Here is a 25,290-nt window from a genome sequence, read left to right on the forward strand (position 1 = left end):
AGTATGTCTTATTAATCGTGAATCCCTTTTGCAGCTAAAAGTTAAAAAATAGGAAAGATTACCATTCCTTTCCAGATGAATTAGATTTATTTCAAATTATGGTACTTTGAAAATTTAGTGTTGCACAACCCTAGACATTCAGAAAAAAAGTCAGACTCCCTCCCTCCCCACCATCAAGATATTGGCCTAAAAGAATAAGATATTTTTCTTTTTTAAATAATTCCATTTCTGTTCTTTGCCTTCCAATTTTTAAGCCTTCAGGGTGTATTTGTCACCATTTCAAGCTTTTCATACCCATTAGGAGAGCCAGATGCTTATTCTGTTTTTTAAATGAAAACTGAAATTCCAATATAATTGCTTGTTTGGGGAAGATGAGGCTTTAATTAAAACATCAGGAAACTCATGATGATAAAGACACAGTAGTTGGCAGCACTGTAAAATTTCTAAGTCATGGAGGGAAATGAATCACAAAAAAGACAAGCTGGATTGAATTTCCTCTGAATTTTACTTGCCTGCCTTGTCAGATTTGAGCACACCTGCTTTTCAGACCAAAGACTGTGACTTCATTTGCCCTTTGAGGTGCCTGACCAACCTTGGGGTACAGATAGATTTCATTTCCAATCTGTCACTTGAGACTTTTTAAGATTATGCTGGATAAAGGCCTGGAATACATACTCAAGGACTGTGTGCATCCAGGCAGTTACTCAACAGCAGCTGGCACCCTGCAAAGCCCCACTGCCTCTTATTGCACGATAAGTTCTTTCTGTGTCCCTATCCTAAATCTATGCTTTGAAATGTGTGTGTTAAGCAAAGCTGTGCAGCATAATTCTCATGACCTAATTTTTCTCTGTTAACTTGAAAAGTGTCCTAATGGGTAGAAGCTGTGCACATATCGTGAAATGGAACTGCCTGGCATTTGTGCTGCTTTGCAAGGATGAGAGGCGCCCATGAACAGCACCTTGGGCCTGCATTCATAGTCCAGCTCTGCACTTCTCTTGCTCTGTTCTTATTTTGTTGTTGCTTGTTCTGCAGCTCTTATTTTCTTATAGGAAAGTGACCCACTGAGGCAGAGTACCGATTAGTGTCATATGAATCCCTTGATAAGAGTTGAAAAATAGGCGTCATTGTTAGCTCAATATCTTACTGTTATCATATGGACTTTCATTATCAGGTGCTGATAAAGTAGTGCCAACTGCACAGCAGAGGGGAGGTAATGCTCTCTGGTGCAGGGCAGGATGACTCATGGCAGGAGAAGGAAGGGAAATGCCACAAACGTGCATTTTATGACTGTTCTCAACAGGAACAATATGCAGGTAAGTCTAACATTTACCTCCCATGTTTAGGCCCTTAACCATCCTCCTTGGCCTCAGGGCTATGGTGCACCAGCCAGGTCGGTAGCTAGTCCATTCACCTACCGTTCTCTTCCTATTAGTATTATTGAATTTCTTGCTTTTTCATTGTCCTCCATGTACTCACTGTTTCACAGATAAAACAAGAGAGGTTACAGCAATAATGTCTAAACTATGTCTCCCCGTCAGCAAATCTCTCTGGACCATGGACAAATTAATGCACAGAGAAAATAATAATTGGCCTAGCTGCAAACGTGTTTCATCAGAAAACCTAGCTAAATCTGTCTGTATGGGGTTCTGTTTCTGCCAAACAACCATTTCTTGTCCATGATACAGCGAGAACATGCTGTAATAGATTATAGCGTAGCCATTCTGACTATATTACACTCCTTTTGGGTCTGCACTAAATTCCTATAAAGCTTTCCTGGAGTTTGAGGTGTCTCTGTCCATCCCGTACTTCCCTTTAGTTATGTAAAATATAGAAGATTGTCCTGGTTGCACAGTTCTACATGGTTTGTAAATATTAATACATGCAGGGAATACTATGACTCACATCAGTTGGGCAATAGATGGGCATGCTGGGACGCAACCTGTGGAATGCAGCCTGTGTTATCAGTCATCACATGAGACAGCTGAAGTATGAGGCTCTATATAGCCACACAAATACACTCATAATATAAGACAGATGTCGAGCTGGGGGTGGTCCTGGCAGATTCAGGGGGGCGGTATTTATCCATCCATGTTGGTTGGTTTAGCCCTGTACAAACACAGTTTTGTTGTTCTGGAAGAGTCACATATTGGAGAGTTTCCCTGTCTTAATGTCTCCAGACTTCTGGTCTGATGGAACTGATTTTTCTCAAAATAAAGCAAAAGAAGGCTGTGTTTCAAAGCGAGACAAGGCAGTTAACCACAGTGCTTCCACTCATTTAATGGTTTAGCCTCCTGTGCTACATTTCTAGCCTCATCCAAACATTTCTGCTGTGGAGTAATTTCCAAGATAGAAATGCCTCAGCCACACAAAGATCTGGTATACAATTTCAACCTCCATTTTTTCTTTCTAGTCTACCCATATGGCAAAAGTGAAACCATGAACCTGTTTCCATGGTGTCATTCGGCCAAACCCACACAGCCACATCCATGTCACAGGCTGGTCCATTACATGTATTTACTAATTATGGTGATTTGAAAATAGTTTGCATAATATGGGGTTCTTGTGTGCATGTTTTGTTTTTGGCAGTGCCCACAGTTTGGTATGGTGATCCTTACAAACAGGTATGAAGATAAGATTCCAGGATCCTGGGCCGGATTCAGACGCGCAGGCATGTGTGGTTTGTGGCACTGCAAACCTCTTTGCAGTGCCACAAACTGCACACCTGGCACGTTAAAATGCCCTGCACTGCAGATTTGCAGTGCGGAGGCAAAATTTGCTACTGGGAAATCCTGGTAGCAAAAAAAATACTGCAAAGAAAAGTGCCACACCGCACGCCACAGGAGTGTGAGCTGGCAGACACGGAGGCTCAGTCGTTCAGGGAAACGCTCTGGCTGCTGGCCTGACCATCTCCCCTCCTTTAGTTCCTCCGTGGCTGCTCCAGCACTCCAGGAGCTGGGAGAAGCAGGGAAAGGGCAATTTGCCAGAAGGAGGGCCATTTGCCCTGCACCAAAGCACACGTGCATGGGCATATGCTTGCAGCTGCCAAAATAGTAGCAGCACAAATTTATGCTGCTACTTTTTGCTGTTGTGCACGCCCCTCTATGTGGGGATGCACTCAGAGAGTTTTTCTAATCTCAATAAGTGATGCGCAATGTGTCAGAAGGCAATGGGAAGGAACAGCCGTGGCAACATTTAGAATGGAAAAACCTGCAGTTTTGTATGCGTCTCCTGTTTGTTTTTAGGCACGCATTTAGTTAAATTAATATTATTGAGGCAGATGGGTTAGGTAAACAAGAGTAATTAGGTAAGCAAAAGTAATTTTGAAGGTAAAGTTAATGTTTTTGATAAATTAACTCTCAAGATAAACAACTTTATACTGTGCTGTCAGTACTTACAGTAAATCCCCACTAGGTGTCCTCAGGAAGTAACACTATGCAACTAGGGAACTCATTTTTCATAGAACTAGTTTGGTCTGAGTTTGGGAATAACCTGAAATGTCTGGATATTTTTGGGGATGCCATGAATTCATTTCCCAACATGCTCTACCTAGCTGTACCACACCTGGCTGCACTCATACCTATTTCCTGCTGTGGTATGAAATAGCTGGTATGTTACATTTGGAGATCTCCCCTAGAACAAATTTTTAAGAGACAGATTTTATTTCTATGCTTGGAAGCTATAGAAGTAGACGACCTCTTTGTATAATGTATGTTAATGGTCTCATCAAAATAATAGCACTTCTAAGCATTGGCGGGTTTTCAGTGTAACACATCACTAAACCTATGTTAATTTGAACAGCCAAGAAACCTCAGTCTTTAGCAGTTTGAACTTGGAAAGCTTCCAGACATTTAGGTGTTTATCCACATCTTATCTTACGTAAATTAGGAAATTAAGCTAACCTCCTCAGTCTGCAAATTGAGCTGGAAAACATGAGACTTCAGCTATTTATTGCTTCAAGGCAGGTTAAGTACCATGAGAACAACTTCCCAATCAGAATCTCAGCTCTTCCTCTTCCAGCCCCTGGAGGTGCATGGGAATGTGGCAATAACTTAAATCATCCAAAAAAATCTTTCATGTCATGTAAAGTTGAGTTTAGGTTTCCCTCTAGTTTGGGGGAATGATGGGTCAAGTCTGTGCTTGTTTTACTTAGATGGGTTCTTCCATCTCACTTGCTACCTCCTGGAATGTGTTGACAGCAGAGGCTCAAAATCCATTGGATGTAGATATGGATGACATTTTTCATGCAAAAACTTATACTGTTGACAAATACAGTTTAGGTTTTCTTTATACCAAGAGCTCTCATTTTAGGCTTAAATATAATGAACACTTTCATTTTGACATTGCTATATTTCATTTTTAAAAACTGAAAAATTCTGTACATTTTACATGGTGTCAAAATGAATTTTTTTTTTTCAATTGAAACAAAAAGTCATTCTGAGTAGGTATCTCAACATTAAATCCTATTTTATTTTATTCCATGATTATTTTTAACATTTCAATTTTATGTTCCAATTCAGAATGGAAACTTATTTCTTATGGGACAAAATTTTGTTTATGAGTGGTTCTGGCCTCAATGCCCTCTTTGCAGTGTGGCCTGATATTGAAGGTTCTAATAAAAGAAATAATTGAAAGTTCTAATATATATTGTTATGTACAGGACCTGGCAGCCTTTTCATTTATAAAACTGCTTATACATTATCATTCCAGTATTCTGAAATCATTTTGTACTCCTAGAAGGAAAATGGTTTTAAAGGTTAGAAACTGCACAAAATGCAATCATTGCACATTTTAAAACAATATATATATTTTAACAGGAAGAAAAATACTCCTGGAAAGGGCAAACTGGAACTTTTGGGAGATAAACTATTCTATACATCCACAGGATAGATATAGGCCCTGTCAAAATGCCGTGACCTGGATCCTTCATAGCTCAAGTTCCTTGTTAATTTAACTGTTGGATTTTTTTGCTAAGGTTTGAAACATCACACTCCTTTTCCTCTTATTTTGATTCTTTCAAAGAACACTGCAGCTCTACATCTTTTCTTGGACAATGTTTCTGTTTTTCCCCTCTCTTCTTCCACTCCCTTTCTCCACTCAGTACTGACACGCTAGAGCTCTTGATCCCTTTATATGTAATTGATGTGTCTCTAAGTATGAGCCAATTTAACACACCAGGGAATTAGTTAGCATTATTTCAACAGAGGTAGCTAGCCGTTCCTGTAGGCATCAGATGGGGAAACCTAATACACTTAGTCCTTCTAAGAAGGAAAAACACTTGTTCAAAAAGACAGGAGACAGTATGGCTAGGGACAGAAATTACACATAAATCAGAAACTGGTTCAAATCTATAACACAACAAAAGTTCAGTGCACATAGGCCACTTCCAAATGGCCCCAAACAGTTTAAGATAAACCTGGATGGATATAGTGTCATTTAGGTTAAATCAGTTTATTGAACTTCTGTCCCAGATCCCCTCCAGATTCAAGTTAACTCACAGTCCCCCAGCATCCCATGCTGCTTTGCACCTCCCCTGCAAGGCCCCCCCCCCCCCACAGGGTGAGTGGGCTAGCCTTCATCCAAGCTGTCTGCTCCAGCCAAGCAGGGAGGCATGCTCTAGCTCACCCCAGCTGCTGGCCTAGGCCACTGGAGGCATGGGCTGCATTTCCAGAAGCAAAAGTGAATGTCTGTTCACTTGCTTATTGGTTCAATCTAAGCAGTTTAGATTAACTTGCAAAGATGGAATCAATTCAGCCTTGGGCTTTTTGACTGTCTGTACTTAGCCTATGATTTAAGACCATGCCCTATGAGCATTTATTCTGCTTTAACTAACTTCTGTCTGACTGGTTCTAGTCAGAATGACTTTTGAATCCTTCCTGGCCTTTTTTACCCAGCTCCATTCTCTTAAGCTGCCCTTTGTTCTTTTAGTCATCCACCCACAGCTTTCCCAGTTTTATTAGTGGCAAAATGAACACTCCCATTTCTTTAAGCCACTATTTACATACTGATTTACCCAGCCTCAAATATCCCTTTTTGTGCCTTGATGTAGGATTGTGAATCAATTTCAGTTTAGATTCAGGATTTAAACATCGGTCAACTCAGAACCCTCTTGTGTATGCTAGAGACAATAAGCCCTAGGTTTCTAAATCTACAGTGATATTTCTAGCATGCTGAGGACTTTAGGGAGTGTTCTCCTTATCCTTAAATGCTGTAATCATCCCCCGGGGCTATTGTGAGGCACAAGGAAAGTCCATTGTGTCGTGGGAAGATATCCAGAAGTGTGATAAATAGGTATCTTTAAAGCAAAAGCAGCTTGGGTGTGGGTGGTGGTTCGTGGGTGGTTCCGCACTGGAAATTGCTAAAAAGAGAACTGAGGCTGGCAGTCAGGGTTTTGACAGTTCAGAACTGATTGCATTAGCAGACCTCTGAGGGAGAACCTCACATAGCACCAGTCTGCTAACCAAGCACTCATTCCCACCTTTTCTGTATCCCTACCAGTGTATTTAAGCATAGCCTATTTTAAATACAACAAATATGCATTTTTGCCGCTTCCCCCCACAACCACCACCACCGCTACAAAAAAGAGTTGCCTGGTTGAGATGCCTTAAAGCAGGGGAGTGTTTACCTCACTTACTGGAGTGGGTCAAATGCCATGTTTGCTTACTGTCTGGGAGCTGAGGTATAAGTTCAAGCACACATAATACCCTCTCTCTAGATCAGAGGCTACTTTGATATCAAAGGGATGCTTTCTTCTCTCTTCTGCTTCCCACTTGACCTTTCCTTTTCCTTCCCTGCACCATTTTGCACCATCCCTGTTTTTCAGTCCATAAAAGACTGGAGTCTTCGATAATGCTGACACTAGTCTTCTGGGCTGATGCCCCAATGATGTTAACGGGAGGCAGGGGCTCTGTAGCTAGCTGCAGACTTGACAGACAGCACTGCATCCGCTTACACTCAGTTCACATTTGGAAGGTCCTCCTTTTCAGCCAGGAGAATTCAAATCTAACTCTTTTCTGTTATGAAAGCTTCATCTAGATAATATGAATATATCTCAGACCTCATAAATTATATCAGGCAGGCTGAATTTGCCTCACAGGCCATACATTTGACACCTTGCCCCAAAACAGGTTCATCCCAACTTTCAATTGAGTCATTATGTCTCTTCATCATCAGTCTTATTACTGTCTTATTCATAATGCATCAGCTAGCAAGAATCTTGACAGTGCTGAAAACATGGATTAAAATGGGGCTGAATCATAAAATTCACACTTAAGAATTGGATCGTCTTCTCAAAGTTCAGGAGAAAATTAGCCATTTTCTTGCAAAAGACTTGAAACAAAAAACTGAACTTTGCACTTGAGAGTCCTGCATTTCCAGAGGATATGCCCATGTAATGTAAGACTGCCATGCAAAGAAATCCCACATCCCAATATATAAATGTAATAACGATTGTCAGGGAAAAGGACAACTTTAAGAAGTTTTTGTTACAAAGTTTGCTTTCAAAAAGGCCATTTTGATCTCCCTCCCCCCCCCCCCAAAAAAAAAGACATTTGGAGAATTTTAGCTGGTTCTGTTTTAAATATTAGTAATTAACAATCCTTTGTAGGGTGGGTTACTATAATGTTGCCTTAATGCAAAATTGAGATAAGAGTTTAAATGACCTGTCTCAAGCTGCAAATTGTGGGCTCTGGAAGAAAAAGACCTGACCTCTCTCATTATAAAATTCAACTTTGTGATTTTCTTCTGTCCAGTTCCACAGGGCAAAAGGCTAAAGGGTCATCTTCTATAGAGACTGATTGGATACTGTTTTGACCTTTAAATACTCATGATAATACACTTGCTGTACAAAAAAAAATATTATCCAATTAGGACACAGACGTATCCAGTGTTCTCTTCTCTTAACAAGCGGCATTGAAATCCTTATTGACATTACTTATGTCTAGCTGCATCACTCCTTTTTCCAAACAGACCACTCCTTCACACAATTGTTTCTGTGAATACTTATTTACTTTTAGTTCCACCCCACAATGTTACAACAAAGAAACAGCGCATCACTTTCCAGCTGGTGAGGCAAGAAAATCATAGTTTTGCAGGGGGTGAGATGAGGGAGGAAATGATTGATAAATTGCAGTTGGTATTTTGTTTTCCACTGTTTAATATGCTCCTTTTGCAGAATAAAATTTACAAGAAACTCATCCAATGGCTGGCAAACTTGACTTCACTTCAAAAGTCAATTGCTCAGAAAAGCCATTTACTACTATGTGTATTTTTCTGCCATAAATGCTATCTCTATTGGAAGGACACGTCTGGTTACTTCATTGGGTCAATATTTCTCAGGCAAAGCACTCTCCCACATGCAAAATTCTTGGAATTTTTCACATGGGAAAACTGATAAAAACATCCCAAGATAATGTCAGATATGCTTATCAGGAGTGCTGAGTTATATAAAAGTGCAAAACAAAGGGAGCCATTCATGCACGCGCAGGCTTATGTCAGGACAGGAATGTTTTGGAAAGTATGGAGGTCAGTGTGTGGGCTAGGAAACAATATTCTGTATCCTTGTAGATATACATAGATAGCTGGGGATGTATTCCAGCTGAGTTAAAATGGGAATTTTTGTTGTTTGGAAAGTCTTGATATATTTGATGTTTTGTTTTCATTCTGATTGTGAAAGGGAAAGTTGGAGAAAGCAGTGTGTGCATGTCTACACTGCCCTGAGGTTATGCTGAACCTAAAGCTCAGGGGGTTTACTGTTGAACTGACTTGAAATGAAGTGTTTTGACGATGCTGTGTGTGTGTGTTGTGTGTGTGTGTGTGTGTAGAAACACAACTCCCATTAAGTGGGTGCACATACATACACACACACGCATGCATGCACATGCGCATGCACATGCACACGCACACATACACACAGCAGTGTTAGAAGAATTTCATTTCAGGTCAGTTCAATGATGAACTCTATGTGCTTTAGGTTCTACATGACCTCAGGGGAATTCAAATTCAAGTGTCTGCTCCTCGCTTTCCCTCTGGGCCAGGCTGTCTGCCCAGGCAACCTCTCCCACATAATAAGCTGAAATAATAGGATTCCACTGATTTTACTGAGTCTGTTCACCTATTAAAGTGACTTCCCATGCATGTGGTAAACCAGGCAATCAAACAATGACAAATTAAATAAGTAAGGTTATTAATAATGTAACCCTGGTCTGCCTTGCTAGGGGCAGCCTACTGTCCCTTTGGATCCCTGGGGTGCCAATGGCCTTGGTCTTTCTCCCAGGCCACCAAAGGAATGGTAGCAACAGAGCAGCGGAGTATCCCAAGTTCCTCTCCTCCAGTGCAAGACATGATTCAAACTGATATATATACAAATATTAATACAATATCTATATATATATCTATATATATAGATATATATATAGATATATATATATGTGTGTGTGTGTGTATGCGTATGTGTGTATACACACACATATACATATACACGTGTGTGTGTGTGTGTGTGTGTGTACACATACACACACACACTGGATATACACACACACAGATATAGATAAATTATAAGGACTTGAATTTATAAATGACACAAAAAGGAAAATGCAAAACTAAGCTAATAATACCGACTAACAAGCAACAATAAACAACCCGACAGTCACACATTCACTAATTGGATTTCAACATACTATACTTCACATTGGTAACATAGCAATTCAAATACACAAATGATTTAATACCTCAAGGCTCAGGGTGACAATAAAGTGCCTTTTGCAGTCTCTCCAGTGGTCTGCAGGGGAGCACAGCTCGGGGTCTGCTGGGCTCAGCACACACAACCCGGTCTTCAGCATGGTTTGCAGGCTGGTAGAGGATGCTGGTAGAGGACGCTGTGCCCTCTGGCTCCTCTGGTAGCTGACTCTGGCTTCTGATACCCTCAGCCAGTGTTGTCCCGCCCCTGGTACAAACCTGAACTCAAAAGCAAAAACAAAACTAAGCAACGCAAAAGAACACCACACTTCCCAACCTCTCTCAGTCTTCTATAGCCCTCCACTCTCCCTCCTAGGGTTTCCTATCACACAGCTTCTCTGCGTAATGCTCAGTACCCCCTTCCAACCCAACCACTCACAGATGCCAAAGATGACCCAAACTATCTCCCTCTGGCCTCACCTTCTCTCCCACCCTGCACAGGGCTCCTGCGCTCTTGGTGGATGAGTCCCTGTGGGGATCAGCCTGTGATGTCCTGAAGCCCCAGCTTGGTTCTTCAGGGCTGTGCACTCCCGGGTCCTCTAGAGGTCCCCTTGCACACTCCAGCTGCCCCAAGGGATGGATCTACCACTGCACGGCTCCCTATCCCCTCTGGTCCCACACATGCACCTTCTGTCTTAAAGGATTCCTCCCAGCCAATTAGAAGGCTGGGATTTTTTGTGGGATCGCTGAGGGATCACTTTTGTTTGCCAGCCTCCTAGCAGGACTTCCCTCTTCTAAGATGTCTCCACTGGGGCAGGTTTTTATTTGCCCTTATTCTGCTGGCATCCGTTGACGGACAAACTTCACCATTCCCAATGGTGCCCGGCAAAGGACAAACCTCTTCTTCTGCAAGCCATGCTGTGTCTGGCATGGAGCACTTTGCTTTGAGGTATGTGCACTTTATTGCTTGTTACATTAATAATACTATTGCAATAGAGAGAAGAAGTTATATAAGTCCTGTTGAAATAAGGCCAAGTTACCATGAAGGAAACAAAGACTTCAGGAAACAAAGCCTCCTTCCCAGTTAGCTGAAAGCAAGCAGGTCTACACTGCTTTTGTGCAAATTGATAGCTCACCAAGTATGCACAAGCCTATTAAAATAAGATTTTAATTCTAAACTGTAGGCTGGATTTTCACAGTTGAGTTATGGCAGTGGTTCCCGAACTTCTTGAACCCACAAACCACTGTCAACCCTCAAGTGTTTCCCAGATCACTAGGTCTCATCGTGGAATTTTTCAAATGAAAGGAGCATGGGACCGGGGAAAACCATGAACTACTTACAGTGGCTTTAAAGACCCAGTTTGGGAACCATTGAGGTAGGGGATTTTGCCACATGGCTTCCACTGAAATGGGAGTTGTTTTTGTTGACCACCTAGTCAACTGAAATTTCAATCTGACTTCCTCCAGGTGTTAAAAATAATATCTGAATGCCTATATTAGACACTCAGGTCTCCACATAGGAATTAAAATGGGAATTTGGTCACCCTTGTGATAATTTTGAGCATCTCAGCCATCAAACTGAGTGCCATAACTTAAGCGTCTGTGGATCGAAACCGTGTACATCTCAAATGTAGCATTGCAGATGCTCAGTTTATTTTTCTAGATCAAAATTAAATTTAAAAGGAGCAAGTGCTGCAGCTCATTCAGTACCTCTTCAGCACAACAAACTTGTCAAGACAGGCAAATTTTTGGACATCACAATGCATTGGGTTCAGTCCAGTTACAGTGTTCAACACCAAATGCTTCAATGGTTGTGGGAGAACAAATTAATCCTCCTATTTTACTGAATGATGAGAATGTCTTGGTTTGCCTGAAGCATGCATTGTACAGAGTGTAATGTGGTTGGATCTGTTATTACCACTTAATTTTATTTTGCAGTGAGGACCATATTTAGCTTAGCATCAGTAAGTATGTATCTGTTTCATCTCCAAACCAAAGAACATATTTCTGTATAATTGCATAGAGATGCATTTTGTGGATTTAGAAAAATCTGCTAGAGGCAATCATAGCTTTATATTATGGGCTAAATGCAAATTCGTCTGGCTTCGCATCAAGCCAGTACACATCAGAAGAGGATCTGATGTGTATTTTCCTGTGTGTGGTGGAGGTGATGTGTAGTGATTGGTATTGTGTGTGTGTATGTTGGGGGCTGAGGGGGAGGGTCTTTTTTTTTGGTTGGTTGGGTGGTTGGGTGGTTTGGGATTTGATTTTTATTTTTTATAAATACTTTTTATGTAATTATTCAATTAATTGTTTATTATTATATTTTAAAGGAACATTTTTTTAAGGAACATATTATTGCATTGCTATTTCTTCAGCCTCACTCTGATCTGTTTTATGCTTAACTTTTGAAATCTCATCAAATATCTGCAGGTAGGATGGAGGAGGATGATATTCACAATGAGACCCCTTTCTTAATTTTGCAGTGGTAAGGGAGATGGGACAAAAAATGTTGTTTAATGAGTTTTGTTAGCTGAAGGGTTATGTCTTGACGGGTGGGGGGAATTAATAGTTAAAGAAAATCAAGCATGTGGAAGGAATGCCATAAGGGTCTGAGAGTGCTTCTGGCTTTAGCAGTTCTTGACTAGGATGGAGTGGATATAGGAAGGTCTGGCATCTGACAGCAGAACAAAGTTGGAGATGTTTTTCATGGGATATTAGCCTTTACTCTCTATAACATCTCTCCTACTCAGTCTGTAACTCAGCCTCTAGCAAACAGCAGATTAGACACAATGACAATAAGTGGCCTAGAAACACTACAGGGTATTAAATACCAGAAAGAAAACAAGAAAATATGTCTATCTGGTACACTTCTGTCACCATATCAAAAGGACAGAAGAAAACTCATAAAACAAAAACAAAAAAATCCAGATGACTCCCATTTGTTGGCAGAACACATCTGCTGACTCTCAGAGTCATCACTCTGAGCATACTCAATGGGAACTTTACCTGAATTACAGCTGAGTAATCCTTTTGGAGTTTGTTCTATTTATATTATCATGCATTTCCATAGGGTTTTGTATGGGATGAACTCAAAAGGGCTTTATGAAACATTTTTGGGCGTGTGTATGGGTACCTGTGAACATGTGTCATGGTCAGTATCTTGCAGAGCAAAGACTTATTGCAGTGCCTGCATCCAAATCTTCCTTTTCAGCAGTGGGTCTAGCTTCATAGTGCTCTGCGCAGCATCCTCCTTCAGACCCCTTGTTCAAATGCTCCTTGAAACGGATGCCTACAATAAAACCCCTCAGCAGTGATTTGGACATAACCTATTATGCTGAGCATATTGTCTTATTATTACCTTGTTCTGCACAGCCCTGTCTGGCTATATCCATTGCTTGTATTTAGGCTGTAAGCCCTTTGAGGCCAGAGCTGTCTTTTTTGCTGTGGGTTAATACAACACCTAACACAGTGGGGTTCTGATCTAGAGGGGCTCAAAGTGCTACCATAATACAAATGAAGAATGCTACTACAGAAAGTCTTAATTTCTACGCCTTTCCAAAGGCTTCTATATTTACAGCCAATTTATTTTTGTTCTGCAGTGAAGGCCCCAGTCCTTCCAACCCATGCACATGGTTGGGACCTTACAGCTGTTCAGGCTTCCACAAAATTTAATAGAGCTATAGGCAGGCAAGCCTTCCGCCTCTGCCTTTAAGCTAACTTGACTTCACTGGGGCTCCACTAGCATGGATCAGCTTTCAGGAGCAGAAAGTAAGACCCTGATATTACTAAATGAATACAAACATAGCTTACGCTAGAGGGTCATGCACTTTATTGCCACTATTGGTACATACAACAGGGGTTCCATCTGCTCTTACCGTCGCAAGTTGTCCATGTGTCATCTTCCCTCATATTCAGGAATACTGTGCCATCCCCTTTTCACCATTTCCCTACTTTCAGTGGTTCTGTATATCCTCCTTCCTCTCTCCACTTACCATCAAAGGGTTTCCCACTCTTCCAGGGTTTCTTATGCCAGGGGGTTTGTATCTTCTATACCCTCTCTTCCCCTCTTTCCCCTATGTCCTCCTTCTTATATTAAAGATGTAGGTAAGCCTTTGAGTGTTAAGACATTTCCTCACGTGGCCAATCTTCTTTAACAGGTTCCCTGAAATGCAAGCTACTACAGTGAGTGCAATTTAAAAAAAAATAATGTTTTTTAAGGAAAGTGTGGCAACCTTTATCTAAAGCAGCGGTTCCCAATCTGTGGTACACGTACCCCCAGGGGTACTCAGACAACCTGTCAGTGGTGCACATTAACAGATTTATTATAATTACTTTATATGACAAGAATTTGCTGGTGGTGCTTAAGGTTGTAACATTTTAAATTGGTGGTGCACAATCTGTCAGAGTTTGGGAACTGCTGATCTAAAGAATTCAGATACATATTCAAAGAGAAAAAGAAAATATGTTTAGTTTAGAGCAACAGCAGGCTAAGACCAGAACTGCTAAGAGTTAGGCAGGAGACTAGTAACAAAAGCCTAATACATCTTGCCCTGGATCCATCTGTTGCTTACTGCTCAGCGTTCTGAGAAATGGTACTAATCATTTGAGTACTAGTTACCAGTGTTCCCCACAAATTTGTTGTGCCTTCACTAATTATTCATAATCACAGTAATTATTCATAATTACTGTACATTATTTATATTGAAAAGAAGCGCTCATGAGACAGAAGATAAGGAAAGCCATTTATACTAAAGGGAGAAATCCCGTAGCATTTAGTTTCCAACATGATAACTTGTTTGTGCCTTTTGTTTGAGCCGTTGTCACATATTGGATATACTTTGGCTTAGCCAAACTGACAAGTAGAGCAAAGGCTTGTCTACAAAGGGATGTTAGTGTGCAGTAAGCTCGAATGTGAACTCACAGTGCATTAGCTACTCCACACGAATCTCTCGTGTACACTCTCCACAACGGCTTCCCAGAACGTGACTGTAAATAAAGAGCAATTCTACTGCAGTAAATGGAGTTACACTGTAAAAGTAGAATAGCACCTTTTTAACATAACAAAATAAGTCCCCCTAGGTCTCCCACACCAGTCCAGATCTCCAGCTGCATGTCAGACTCTGCAAGGGACCCAAGTGTCCAGGACTGCAGGGAATTGGAGCCACTACCACAAGACCTACATGGTGCTGGAAGGGGTGTGTGACTGCACCAGTGTGCTCTCCCTGGATTCTCCCCTTTCCTTTTCTTTCCTTTCTCATGTCTTTGTCACAAGGTATTTAGCAGAATTTGCAGATTCGTTGGAATCTGACATGGCCTCACCATTAGTGCTTCTGATCTGGCCTCACAGCAGTTTGAGTGACTTCCAGCCATTCGCCCCAGTGTCCATGCCACCAAAACAGGGTGGATCCTCCCCTGGAAGCAATAAGTTTATTGTGCTAAGGTCCTACCTGCTTCATCCTACCAAGTCTTTTAGAGGGTGCTAGAGCAAGATGGTTATCAAAAACTAATACCACACCTAGAAATCCTACCATGTCTACATGTTTGGAGGGATGGAGAGTCTTTTACTCCAGAATAAGGTATTTCCACCCCAGAAAAAGGGTAGCCATGTAGGGAATTAAACCAGAATAGCTGATTACAAATAGATCTGCTGGAATAACTCGCCACAGGGAAAAACTCTTTGCACTCAATAGCTGAACCTGAATAACACCATATGAGAGCACACATTCCAGAAAAAGGACTTGTCTATACACAGAGTTCTTCCTGCTGAGCTCCATAGTCTTACACCTTATATTGGTTTCACAATCCTGTATTTTATCTTGTTACTTTATGTAACCGTGATGTTTCTTCATGTGCTTGGGACTGAAAAAGCCCACATTAAAAAGTATGTGGCTGTTTCCAATGATTGCCAGCAATAGGAAGGGCTTCTCTAAGAAGAGTTTCCTGTTACAGAAACCAGTTATTAACAGACCTATATGGACAGGGCGTGGTGTCTCGCCACTCCACCCACCTCTGCATCTAATATTTTCCTAAAGAATGTATCACGGTGATATCAACATTTGTTAATATAATATTAATCATTGCAAATCTAATGTTACACCATAGGTAACTCTAACCTGTGATGCTCCCTGTAGTCTGCCTGGTCTAAGTGCTAGAGGAATGATTAAATGAATTGTATTAATAATGGCAATTTGAGATTTCTAGAGATATGTAAATGTATATAATTTTATATTATTAGCCAAAACAAAGTGAAACAAGCCAAAACATTTACTGCTATCAAATCAAAACCTTTTGACCTCAAAATAAAGTATCCTAGATAACTCCTTTAGAGTTTGTTTGCCCCTTGACATCTTTATCTAAATCAGTGATTCTCAACTAGGGTGTTGCAGCACACTGGGGTACCATGAGATCCTTTTAAGGGTGCTGTGGGTACCACTGTTAGGTGTGCAAACATGATTCACAAGATAAACCCAGACATTTCAAATAGATATCTGTAGTGTTAAAAACATGCCAACCAGTTGTGACCTTTCTGTGTTCTTTACAACACAAAATTGCTCTACATTTTTTTTCTTTAATCAACAAATGAGTAAAAACCAAAAGCTGGCCTTTTCTGACATGTGCCTCAAGTCAGCCACTGGTCTAAATCTACAAGTTCCCAAAAATGTTTTGATTTTGTTGAAACTACTTTTTAAAAAATGCCAACCATTCCATCAAATAGTTTGGGGTGGTCAATTTAGTATATATTTAGCCTCAGCACCCATTTTTCAAATGGTCATCTGTATCTCTTTTTAACTTCAGTAACACTGCAAGTACTCTGCACTTCACAAAATTGCGCCTATAAGTAATGCCTACTGATCCATGCAGTTATACAGGTAAAAGACTATTAAGTGGGCAATCAGTTGTCCTAATCATGAGCTAGAAGCCAGGGTATAGCAATGCACAGTTTACAATACAGGCAATCCTTGACTTACAACATTTTGAGTTAAAATGTTTCACACTTACATTTATTAATTGACACCCTGTTTCAACTTTATGACATCAGTTTCGACTTACAACGCTTGATCCGATGTGACGCCACACCAGTGAACAAGTTCGCTGTATCGCTTATCTCCCTGGAGAACATCTGTCCAAACTTCCTTGGACACTTTCTTTAAGAAAGCAGCCAAGACTCCAGAAAAACCTGCAGCCAAGACTCCTGAGAAGACTCCAGCCAAGAGCCCTTCAAAAAGTCCAACTGAGAGCCTTTCAAAAAGTCCAGCAAAGTCACCTCAAAGAAGTCCTTCCAAATCAATGATTGCTTTTTACAATATAAATACATTAATACAGCTATATTACTCATCTATAATTGATCAAATACAAAATTCTGGAGTATTTTTTGTGAAAATAGGACATCGGGCCTTGGTTCAGGAACAAATCCGCCATTTATAACCTTGTTTCTTATGAGAAAATTGGTTCCAAGTTATGTTTCAACTAATGACGCAGTTTTCAGGAACCAATCATGTCATTAGTCCAAGGACTGCCTGTATAGGATATCCATGTTTGTACACATACAGACATCATGGGTGCCAACAATATCACATCCAGGCAGTGTCTGGTCTGGATAGGCAGGCTTCTAAAACCTGTGTCAAAGACATAGCTATCAGCATTTGGATCTGTTCATATGACTACCATAGTGTGTCAGTACTTAGGAGGAGCAAGACATTGACTGTGAATTCAGTACACTAAGCATTGTAAAATGAGTAAAAGATGAATGTCTCGTTGGGGTAGGGACTAATCCAGCAGAGTTCAATTCATAAGGGGTGCACTTCTAGAATTATGAAATGAATCAGCTTCTCTGAGTCTACATGCCCTAGCCTGTTATCCCAAACACGAGCGTAAACCAAGAGAACAAAATCTTGAGTCCATCCTTTTGCTTTGCTACAGCAGGTGAGAAAGTGTTTTTTATCCCCTTGTTAGCCAGCTGTTAAAAAGCAGTGACACACCTATCTGCTCCTGCCTGTCTATAAGGAAGAAGACATTTAGAGGGGAATTTGAATTCAATTCAAGTGTAAAGAGAGGATAAAATATGCTATTTCTAAGATGGAAGACAAACAGAAAAACTGGAAGGTTATTAATGAAAGAAAAATACGACATAAAACAACCCAACCAGATGCCCTTTGTGCTTTCTTCATTCCTTGAAATGTACCCAGCCTTTTTTTCCTCTACAGATCCCATTTAACTGTGTGAAGTCAATACGATCTTTAGAAACGAATTACCCAGGGATCAATAATTGGAATGTGCACTTTGACCAGTATTCCTACTGTTGACCTATTTACATGATGATCGTGTCACTCAATATTCAAATAAAGGTGATAAATAAGTGATGTAATTCCTAAGAGGACTGTACAGGAAATGTGTCAGTTATTAGCTAACTCGTTATGCATTATCTTCAGCTCAGTAGACATGGGAGTGAAAATTCATCACAGGCTTCCCAGCGTGACAGGCAGTTGTGGGAAATTTTCCTCATCTTTACCCTCAAGTTCTTAAATAACCTCCCTCTTACTCAGCTATATCTCCACTCTTGTTTTCTCCATTTGCCTGTCTCTCAGTTTTGCATAGTTTCCAGTACTCTTGCCTCCCCATTTCATCCTTCTTTTTCTCCTGCTTTTAGTCTTGTGCTTCCATTTGTATTCCCTGTACACATGTAGTGGGCATCTGTCTTATTTACTGTGTTTATATGTGGCCCTTCCCAACAAGGCTCAGAGTTGCATACAATAAGAGAAATAGGTGAATGAGAAGACAATTTAAATGGGAACCAGAGCATTATCGTAAGACAGACACCCACCCTAAACCAGGGGTTGGCAACTTACAGCCCGTGGGCCACATCTGGCCTGCAAAACCTTGGATCTGGAGCCGCAGCAGCTCAAGGAAATCAGTGACACACTCCAGCCACAGCAGCAAAGGAGATATTGCCAGGGTACTAACTCCTGTCTTCTTCTATTTAGTCCCTTTGCAGCATCTTCCTACACTGGGGAAAATATAGAGGTAGAGGCTGGCTTCCAAACTGCAGCCGTTGGTGGCAAAATGTTGCCAGCCTCTGCCCTAAATAATATCTAGCCTAGCTTTCTTAGCTAACTGCCTACCTGTCAAGCATCCTCCCTCCCCTGCTTTCAGCTCTGGCCTTAAAGCTAGTGCCATGAGACCTAAAGAAGAATGTCTTATATTCAAAAGCTTGTCGAACTTTATGCCAACTACATAGTTGGTCCAATAAAAGATATCACCCTACGAAATGTTTGCCCCTCACATGATTTCTAGAGTGACCACCATAGCTACATCACTTTTATACTACCTTCATACTACTGCTAAGCCAAAAACAAAGGAAGCAAATTGGAGATTTTTTAAAACACTTTTTAATAGATTTTCTATTTTTAGTTGTTCTGTATTTTTCAAAATTGTATTGATATACTTAATATATTTAGTAGAAGTAATAGTTTTCTTTCATTTAGAATTTCATTTTCAAAACTTAAAAAAAAAAGTTGAGTTGTTTAAGTGTAGATTCTTGTTAAAAAAATAAAAAATTCTACCTTGTGATTAAGTTGACCAGCCAAAGTACCTAAGTGGCAAAGAAAAGAAAGCAGCAAGAGGATTTTTTTCCTTTTCAACTTCCTCATCTTTGCTTTATCACTTTCTTAACTTTTGATTATTCAGCTTGGTCATATGCTGTAGTAGTTTTATTTTTTTAAAACAAATAATAATGAATTATTTTTTAAAATTCAAACATCTATAAAATTCTTTTCTTAAAAAAGTCAGTTACAAGTATTGTTAGAATTGACACAATTCAATACAAATTTTCTGAAATATGTTAAAGAGAACTTTCACTCTGGAAATTTTGCAGGAAATATAATGCTGATATATTACCGATATAAAAAATATTACTTTTACTTTTGCAGGTAAAACTACATTTTCAGTAAAATAATGGAAATATTCTTAGAAACATTTTTACTATTCACTTTCCTGCTTGGGTTTCTTCATTAGTATCTCTGCACTTTATCTTAACTGATGCCTCTTGTTTTGACTTGTTTGTATTTCCCTGTAAGGAGTATCTGCTTCTAACTTTTCTGCATTGTGTGATGCTACATCTACTGTAATTATACAAAGATTTAAAGATAAGATTTAATAATAGCATTTAGCATAGGATACCACAACTCAAGAGTAATGATGTGTAGAGGTTAAAAACCTCAGAAGACAGCCCTTCATTCCGTGCTAGCAATATAGCTGCAATCAACTATCCAAGTGTGTTAATTTAAAAATAGTACAGGTAGGTCTACTGGTCAAACTTTGGTGAAACTGCAGTATACACAAAACCTTTTGATGTTACTGACCCCACACTCCTAGTTGACTGGGCTGCTACTTAGAAAAAAGATTTTTTTATTTTTTTTTTAGGTTATGTATTTGTTGCTTTCAACATGCCTTGTTGCATACCTGGGCCTCTTGTGAAGCCACTGCTGCACTACCTTTGTCTGCTTACAACACTGTCGGCATGTCTACACATGCCAATTGAAGGCACATTAGCCATTTTGAAGACACATTAAAGGCACGGGTCTATACATGCATGCCCTTAATGCACCTTAAAAATGTTGATTTTAGGCTAATCACACCTAAATTTGATATCTGCATAAAGCAGGTATCGAAATTAGGCATGATTACTTAAGGCACCTTAGCGCATGTGTAGATGCCTTAAGAGACCTTAACGCTGGCTATGTCAACTGAGTTGGCCAGAGCCAAGGCCACAGGGCCCTGCGCTGCTGCCAGGCACCACCAACAAGAAGAGATGGTGGGTACTGGTCTCCAAGGTGCAGATGCTGGAGCCATAGCCTGTTGGTATGCTGACTGACTTGGGACTAAGTCAGCAGAGGAGGCAGGAGGCACAAGAGCTCCTGTCAAAGCATTAGGGAAAGCTCCCCACCCCCATGACTCCTTGCAGAGGAAGGGTGTGGCACAGCATGGGCAGGGCCTTTGCTAGCAGCTCCTCCACACCTCTCCCTTGGGGTGGGTTACCTGGCTGGGCAGTGCAACCCTGCAGGGGCAGGACACCTCCCTGCCCGCCTGGAATTCAGGAGCCCTTAGAAACTTGCGCTGGGGCTCCCGCCTAGAGCAGCAAGCAGGCTGGGACTGAGTCTGCTCCCAGTACCCGGCACAGCTTTCCCTGCTCCACCTACCTCCATCCCAGACAAGCACCCGGCCTTCCTGCCAGACACTGCCCATGGGAGAGGCAGCATGAGCTCCTGATGGCTCTGCTTAGCTCAGCCCCATCAGGCTGGGCACAATGCGGGTGGGGACTCAGCTCTCTCCTGGGCCACCCTGATCCAAGGCTGAGCTCCAACCCATGTTGCACCCAGCCTGTCCAGGCTAAGTCAAGCCCAGGAGGTCACACTGCCTCTCTCATGGGCAGTGTCCAGCAGGGAGGCTAGGATTGAGGTAGGTAGAGCAGGGAAAGTGCTGGGGGCAGATGAAGTCCCAACCTGCCTGGTGTCTTGGGTGGGAGTCCTAGCACAGGCTGCTAAAGGTGCCTGAATCCCAGGCAGGTAGAGAGGTGTCACACCCCTGAAGGGCTGCATTGCCAGGCCAGCTAACCCACCTGGAGGAAGACATGTAGGGGGAGCTGCTAGCAAAGTCCCTGCCCATGCTGCGCTGCACCCTTCCCCTGCAGGGAGTCGTGGGAGCCCTTTCCCTTGTGCTTTGACTGGAGCTCTAGTGCCTCCTGGCACCTCTGCCGACTTGGTCTCAAGTTGGTTGACACACTGACAGGCACCAATGCCGCCAGAACCACTGCTTCAGCTCCACCGCCTGCACCTTGGAGAACAGCACCCACTGCCTCTTCTTGTTGGTGGTGCCTGGTGGCAGCACAAGGCCCTATGGCCTTGGCTCCGGCCTGCTCTCATCCGACACTGGGGAGACAGGAACATGGTGAGGTGGTTAGAGTCAGGGTTGGGCTGATAATGTCCAGGGGAACTGGAGGCTCCCAGCCTCTCACCCAGTGCTGGCATGTGCCACCCGGCTACAGGTTTCCAGGGGCTGTCCAGGGTGCAGCCCAGGGCAGGCTGCAAATGCATTTGCCCAGTGAACCGTATTAAGGCACCTTAAGGTGTGCACATGTAGATGCATGCCTAAATAATTTTAATGTACCTTAGGCTAAGGCACATTAAATTTAAGTGCATGTAAATTCATGTGTAAACACACCCTGTGTGACATCGCATGTACTTAGGAGACATAGCTTGGTGGGTAGATAAAAATAAAGGGGGAAAGGATGTGGGTGATGCCTTAGAAAGAGTCTACTATAGACCATCTAATCAGAAGGGGGAGTTAAATGCCCGAAAAAGTCTCATCCATCATAAGTATCCAAAAGACAGGTTTAGTCCAACATGCGTGTGTCAAAAACAGATCATATCAAACCAGTCAAATTTCCTACTCTGACCAGGAAACCAGCTGACTGAAAAAGGAGGAACTAGTAGTTCTAATATGCCTTGCTTCTGTAAGGCTTTTGGCACTGCTTTGCATGGTATTTAAGTTAAGGAAATACAGTCTAGATTTAATCAATAGGGTAGGTATAGAACTTAGAGCAACCAAAGAGGAGTTATCAAGTGTTTGTGGTCAGATATAGCAAACAGTTCATGTGGGGCTCTTCAGGGAGCCTGTCTTGAGTCCAGTTCTATTCCGTATTTTTATAAACGATTTAGATGAGGGGAAGAGAAATACCTGTATGCATCTAGCAAATAGGACCCATTAGGAAAGATGGAAGAAACTGGGTTTGTTTAGTTTAGATAACTGAAGGTTGAGGGAAACACATATCACCCATCTTCCCCTGTAGGTAGCTGATAGTTATGAAAGGTATGGTGATCAAATGTTGTCCATCTGAAGGGAGGACAAGAAGAAATGTCCATCTGAAGGGAGGACAAGAAGAAATCAGCATAATTTGCTGGAAAAAAAATACATTGAATATTAGGAAAATTGCTGAGGTGGTGACACTCTGGAATAAGCCACTGAGGCAGCTTGTACTCCCCTTTACTTTATGCTTTTAAGAATAGGCTATCTTATCCTAATAGGTGTTTTGTCTAGGTATACTTGATCCTGCCTTGGTGCCAGAGGTTGGACTAGATATGATCCCTTCCAACCCTACATTTGTATGATGGAAAGGCTCAAACCTTTGTGAAGTCGGCAGTTCTCTCTGAATAGTTTCATTAATTGTAATGGGACTTATATGAACAGTGGGATGGATATAATATTAATATTTTGGAGCCTGTTGGGTTTTAGGTACCTCCTGATAAATCACAGGTGCCTTAATATGGCACATCAGTAATCAGAAAAGTTGTATCATTGTGGTCTCCAAGATGAATGATCCAGTGTCACCTCTATTTATCCTTCCGTATTATCCTTCTAGGTGTTCTGATTGATTGGTTTGGAGTGAAAACATACCTTATCTCACATGTGGCTTCAGTTGCCAGTAGGAATGTCACTACATTGTATGTGTCCTAATCTTGAGATGTTCATCAAGATTAGGACATGTACAATGTAGTTGTCTCCTTACTGGGCACATCTACACATTGCCCTACAGAGACATAGTGGCACACTACGTCACCCTATGGCACACTATGGTGATATAGCAATCACGTGTGTCTGTACATGAACGCCGGCTACATCACCATAGTGGTGCACTCCCCAGCTATAGCACATCCTTACGGCAATGTAACCCATGAATCTAAGAGCGTGCCTCTCATGCACTACGGTATGGGCAGGTGCTGCACTGTGTTTTAGTACATCCGCATAGCAAGTACTAAAACATGGTGCAGTAACAACATCACCATACAGCAACGTGTAGACATACCCTCTAGGTACAAATAATGTTCCAGTTAATCATGCAGCCTCAACTCTGAAGTTTTTAGTTCACCCAGTATGGTTCCATCTGTAATGTGGACGGACTTTACCCCCAAACCAAACCAAAGTCTTTGCCCACAATGTTACTGCAATGCTACAACATGCATAAGATCTCATCTAATGCAAAGTAAATGCACACTTTGTGTCCGGTGAACTTCCTTTTTATAGTGAACCACTGCTCTATTAGCTGGTGTTAGTGGTTCCTTTTACTGTTACACAGTGGATTGCGAAAGCAAATATGTAACACATCCAGCTTTTCTTGTTCAGAGAACCATTTTTTCCATGACGACTGTGGGTTTTTTAATTTGTTTTGTTTTTTGCTGAATTATCAGTAAAGCCATACCACTCAGCCTTGGCATTCAGCCCACATCCACCCACATTTTTTTCCTTAACAATAAACAAGCTAATTATATGCCTTTGTATCTTAAGAGGCATTCCTTTCTTTCAGGTGGTTACTGATTAAAACTTTCACTCTTTTAAGAAAATGAGATGAATTGATATATCCACAAGCCTAGTTTAATATTAATCAAGGAGATAGAGTACAAAAGTGAGTGACCACACCAGAATCCTGGAGGCACAAAGGTAGCATGCAGGTCACTTTTACCACCTCCCCTCTTTGAGGCCCATAAGTGTATGTGCTACAATGCCCTAGAGGCATAGCACATACACTTAAACATATGCAAGGCCATGTGAACTGGAAGAGTAAGATCAAAGCTATGTTCACTGAACTTCACAAGCTTCAGATAACAAGTATATCCTCCAGCTCAGACAGACTTATGCAACATTTTGTCCCTTGAAAGGATAGCAAGATTCGATGTTGGAAAGAAACCCCCAACAATGAGATTATAAGGACTGTATTCTTGTAACATGCCTGAGGCCAAAATAAAATTGTTCTCCCTCCCATGTCCCTCCCATGTGTATTTTACTACCTATTAATATTCATGAGCATTGTGTTTGCACATCCATGGGGGATACAACTTCATGGATGAGGAAGCAGCATCTCCCACATAATGTTCTTCAAGAATAATATTGAAATTTGATGCAGAAATCCACTTTGTAGGCACTAATTCCGCAAGGTAATTAAGCACGTTCCTCATTTTAAGCACATGTTGTGTCATTGGCTTTAGTTGGCCTTCTCGTATGCTTAACATAGACATGTGTACGAGTGCCTTGGTGAATTGATATCCAGATTGTAGCCATTTTGGTCTAGAAGAAAAAGCAATCAGGACTTGTGATAAAGGTGATATCTTTTATTAGACCAACTAGATTTTTGCAAAAAAAGGTCTTTAATTGCAAGCTTTCAGGCACAAACATCCTTCATCAGGCATTGGAGAAAAGATTGTAAAAGTTCTCCTGGGTAGAAATGAAAGTTCATATTTCATAGAAGAGTTGAAGGTGGTAAAATCTCCTGTTTGGAGCAGCTCATTTTATATGCAGATTAGGCTGAGAGAAAAGTTGGAAGAGTCTGTTTACCTCAAAGTTGTTTGGTGGTAAGGAGGATGTAGTCATATCTCCTTCTGGTTATGGTGTTTCATATTTCACAGAAGAGTAAGTAGATGGGATGCTCTTCTGGCCAGGAATTTCTTACCCAGGAGAGCTTTTACAATCTTCCTCCAATGTGTGATGAAGGGTGTTTGTGCCTGAAAGCTTGCAATTAAAGAATTCTTTTTTTGCAAAAATCTAGTTGGTCAAATAAAAGATATCACC

General features: G+C 41.2%; 1 long non-coding RNA gene across 2 annotated transcripts in view; it reads left to right on the top strand.

Moving 5' to 3' along the window:
- LOC109280402 (uncharacterized) overlaps nt 1-18,049 on the top strand; it is a 44,705-nt gene extending 26,656 nt beyond the window's left edge. For both annotated transcript variants that reach the window (XR_009459089.1, XR_009459088.1), the window contains exons 2-3: nt 1,172-1,313; nt 16,715-18,049. This is a non-coding gene — a long non-coding RNA (uncharacterized LOC109280402). The remainder of the gene's footprint in view (nt 1-1,171; nt 1,314-16,714) is intronic.
- The last annotated feature ends 7,241 nt before the right edge of the window (nt 18,050-25,290 follow it).

Source organism: Alligator mississippiensis, chromosome 1 (assembly GCF_030867095.1).
Source record: "Alligator mississippiensis isolate rAllMis1 chromosome 1, rAllMis1, whole genome shotgun sequence".
NCBI classification, from domain to species: domain Eukaryota; kingdom Metazoa; phylum Chordata; order Crocodylia; family Alligatoridae; genus Alligator; species Alligator mississippiensis.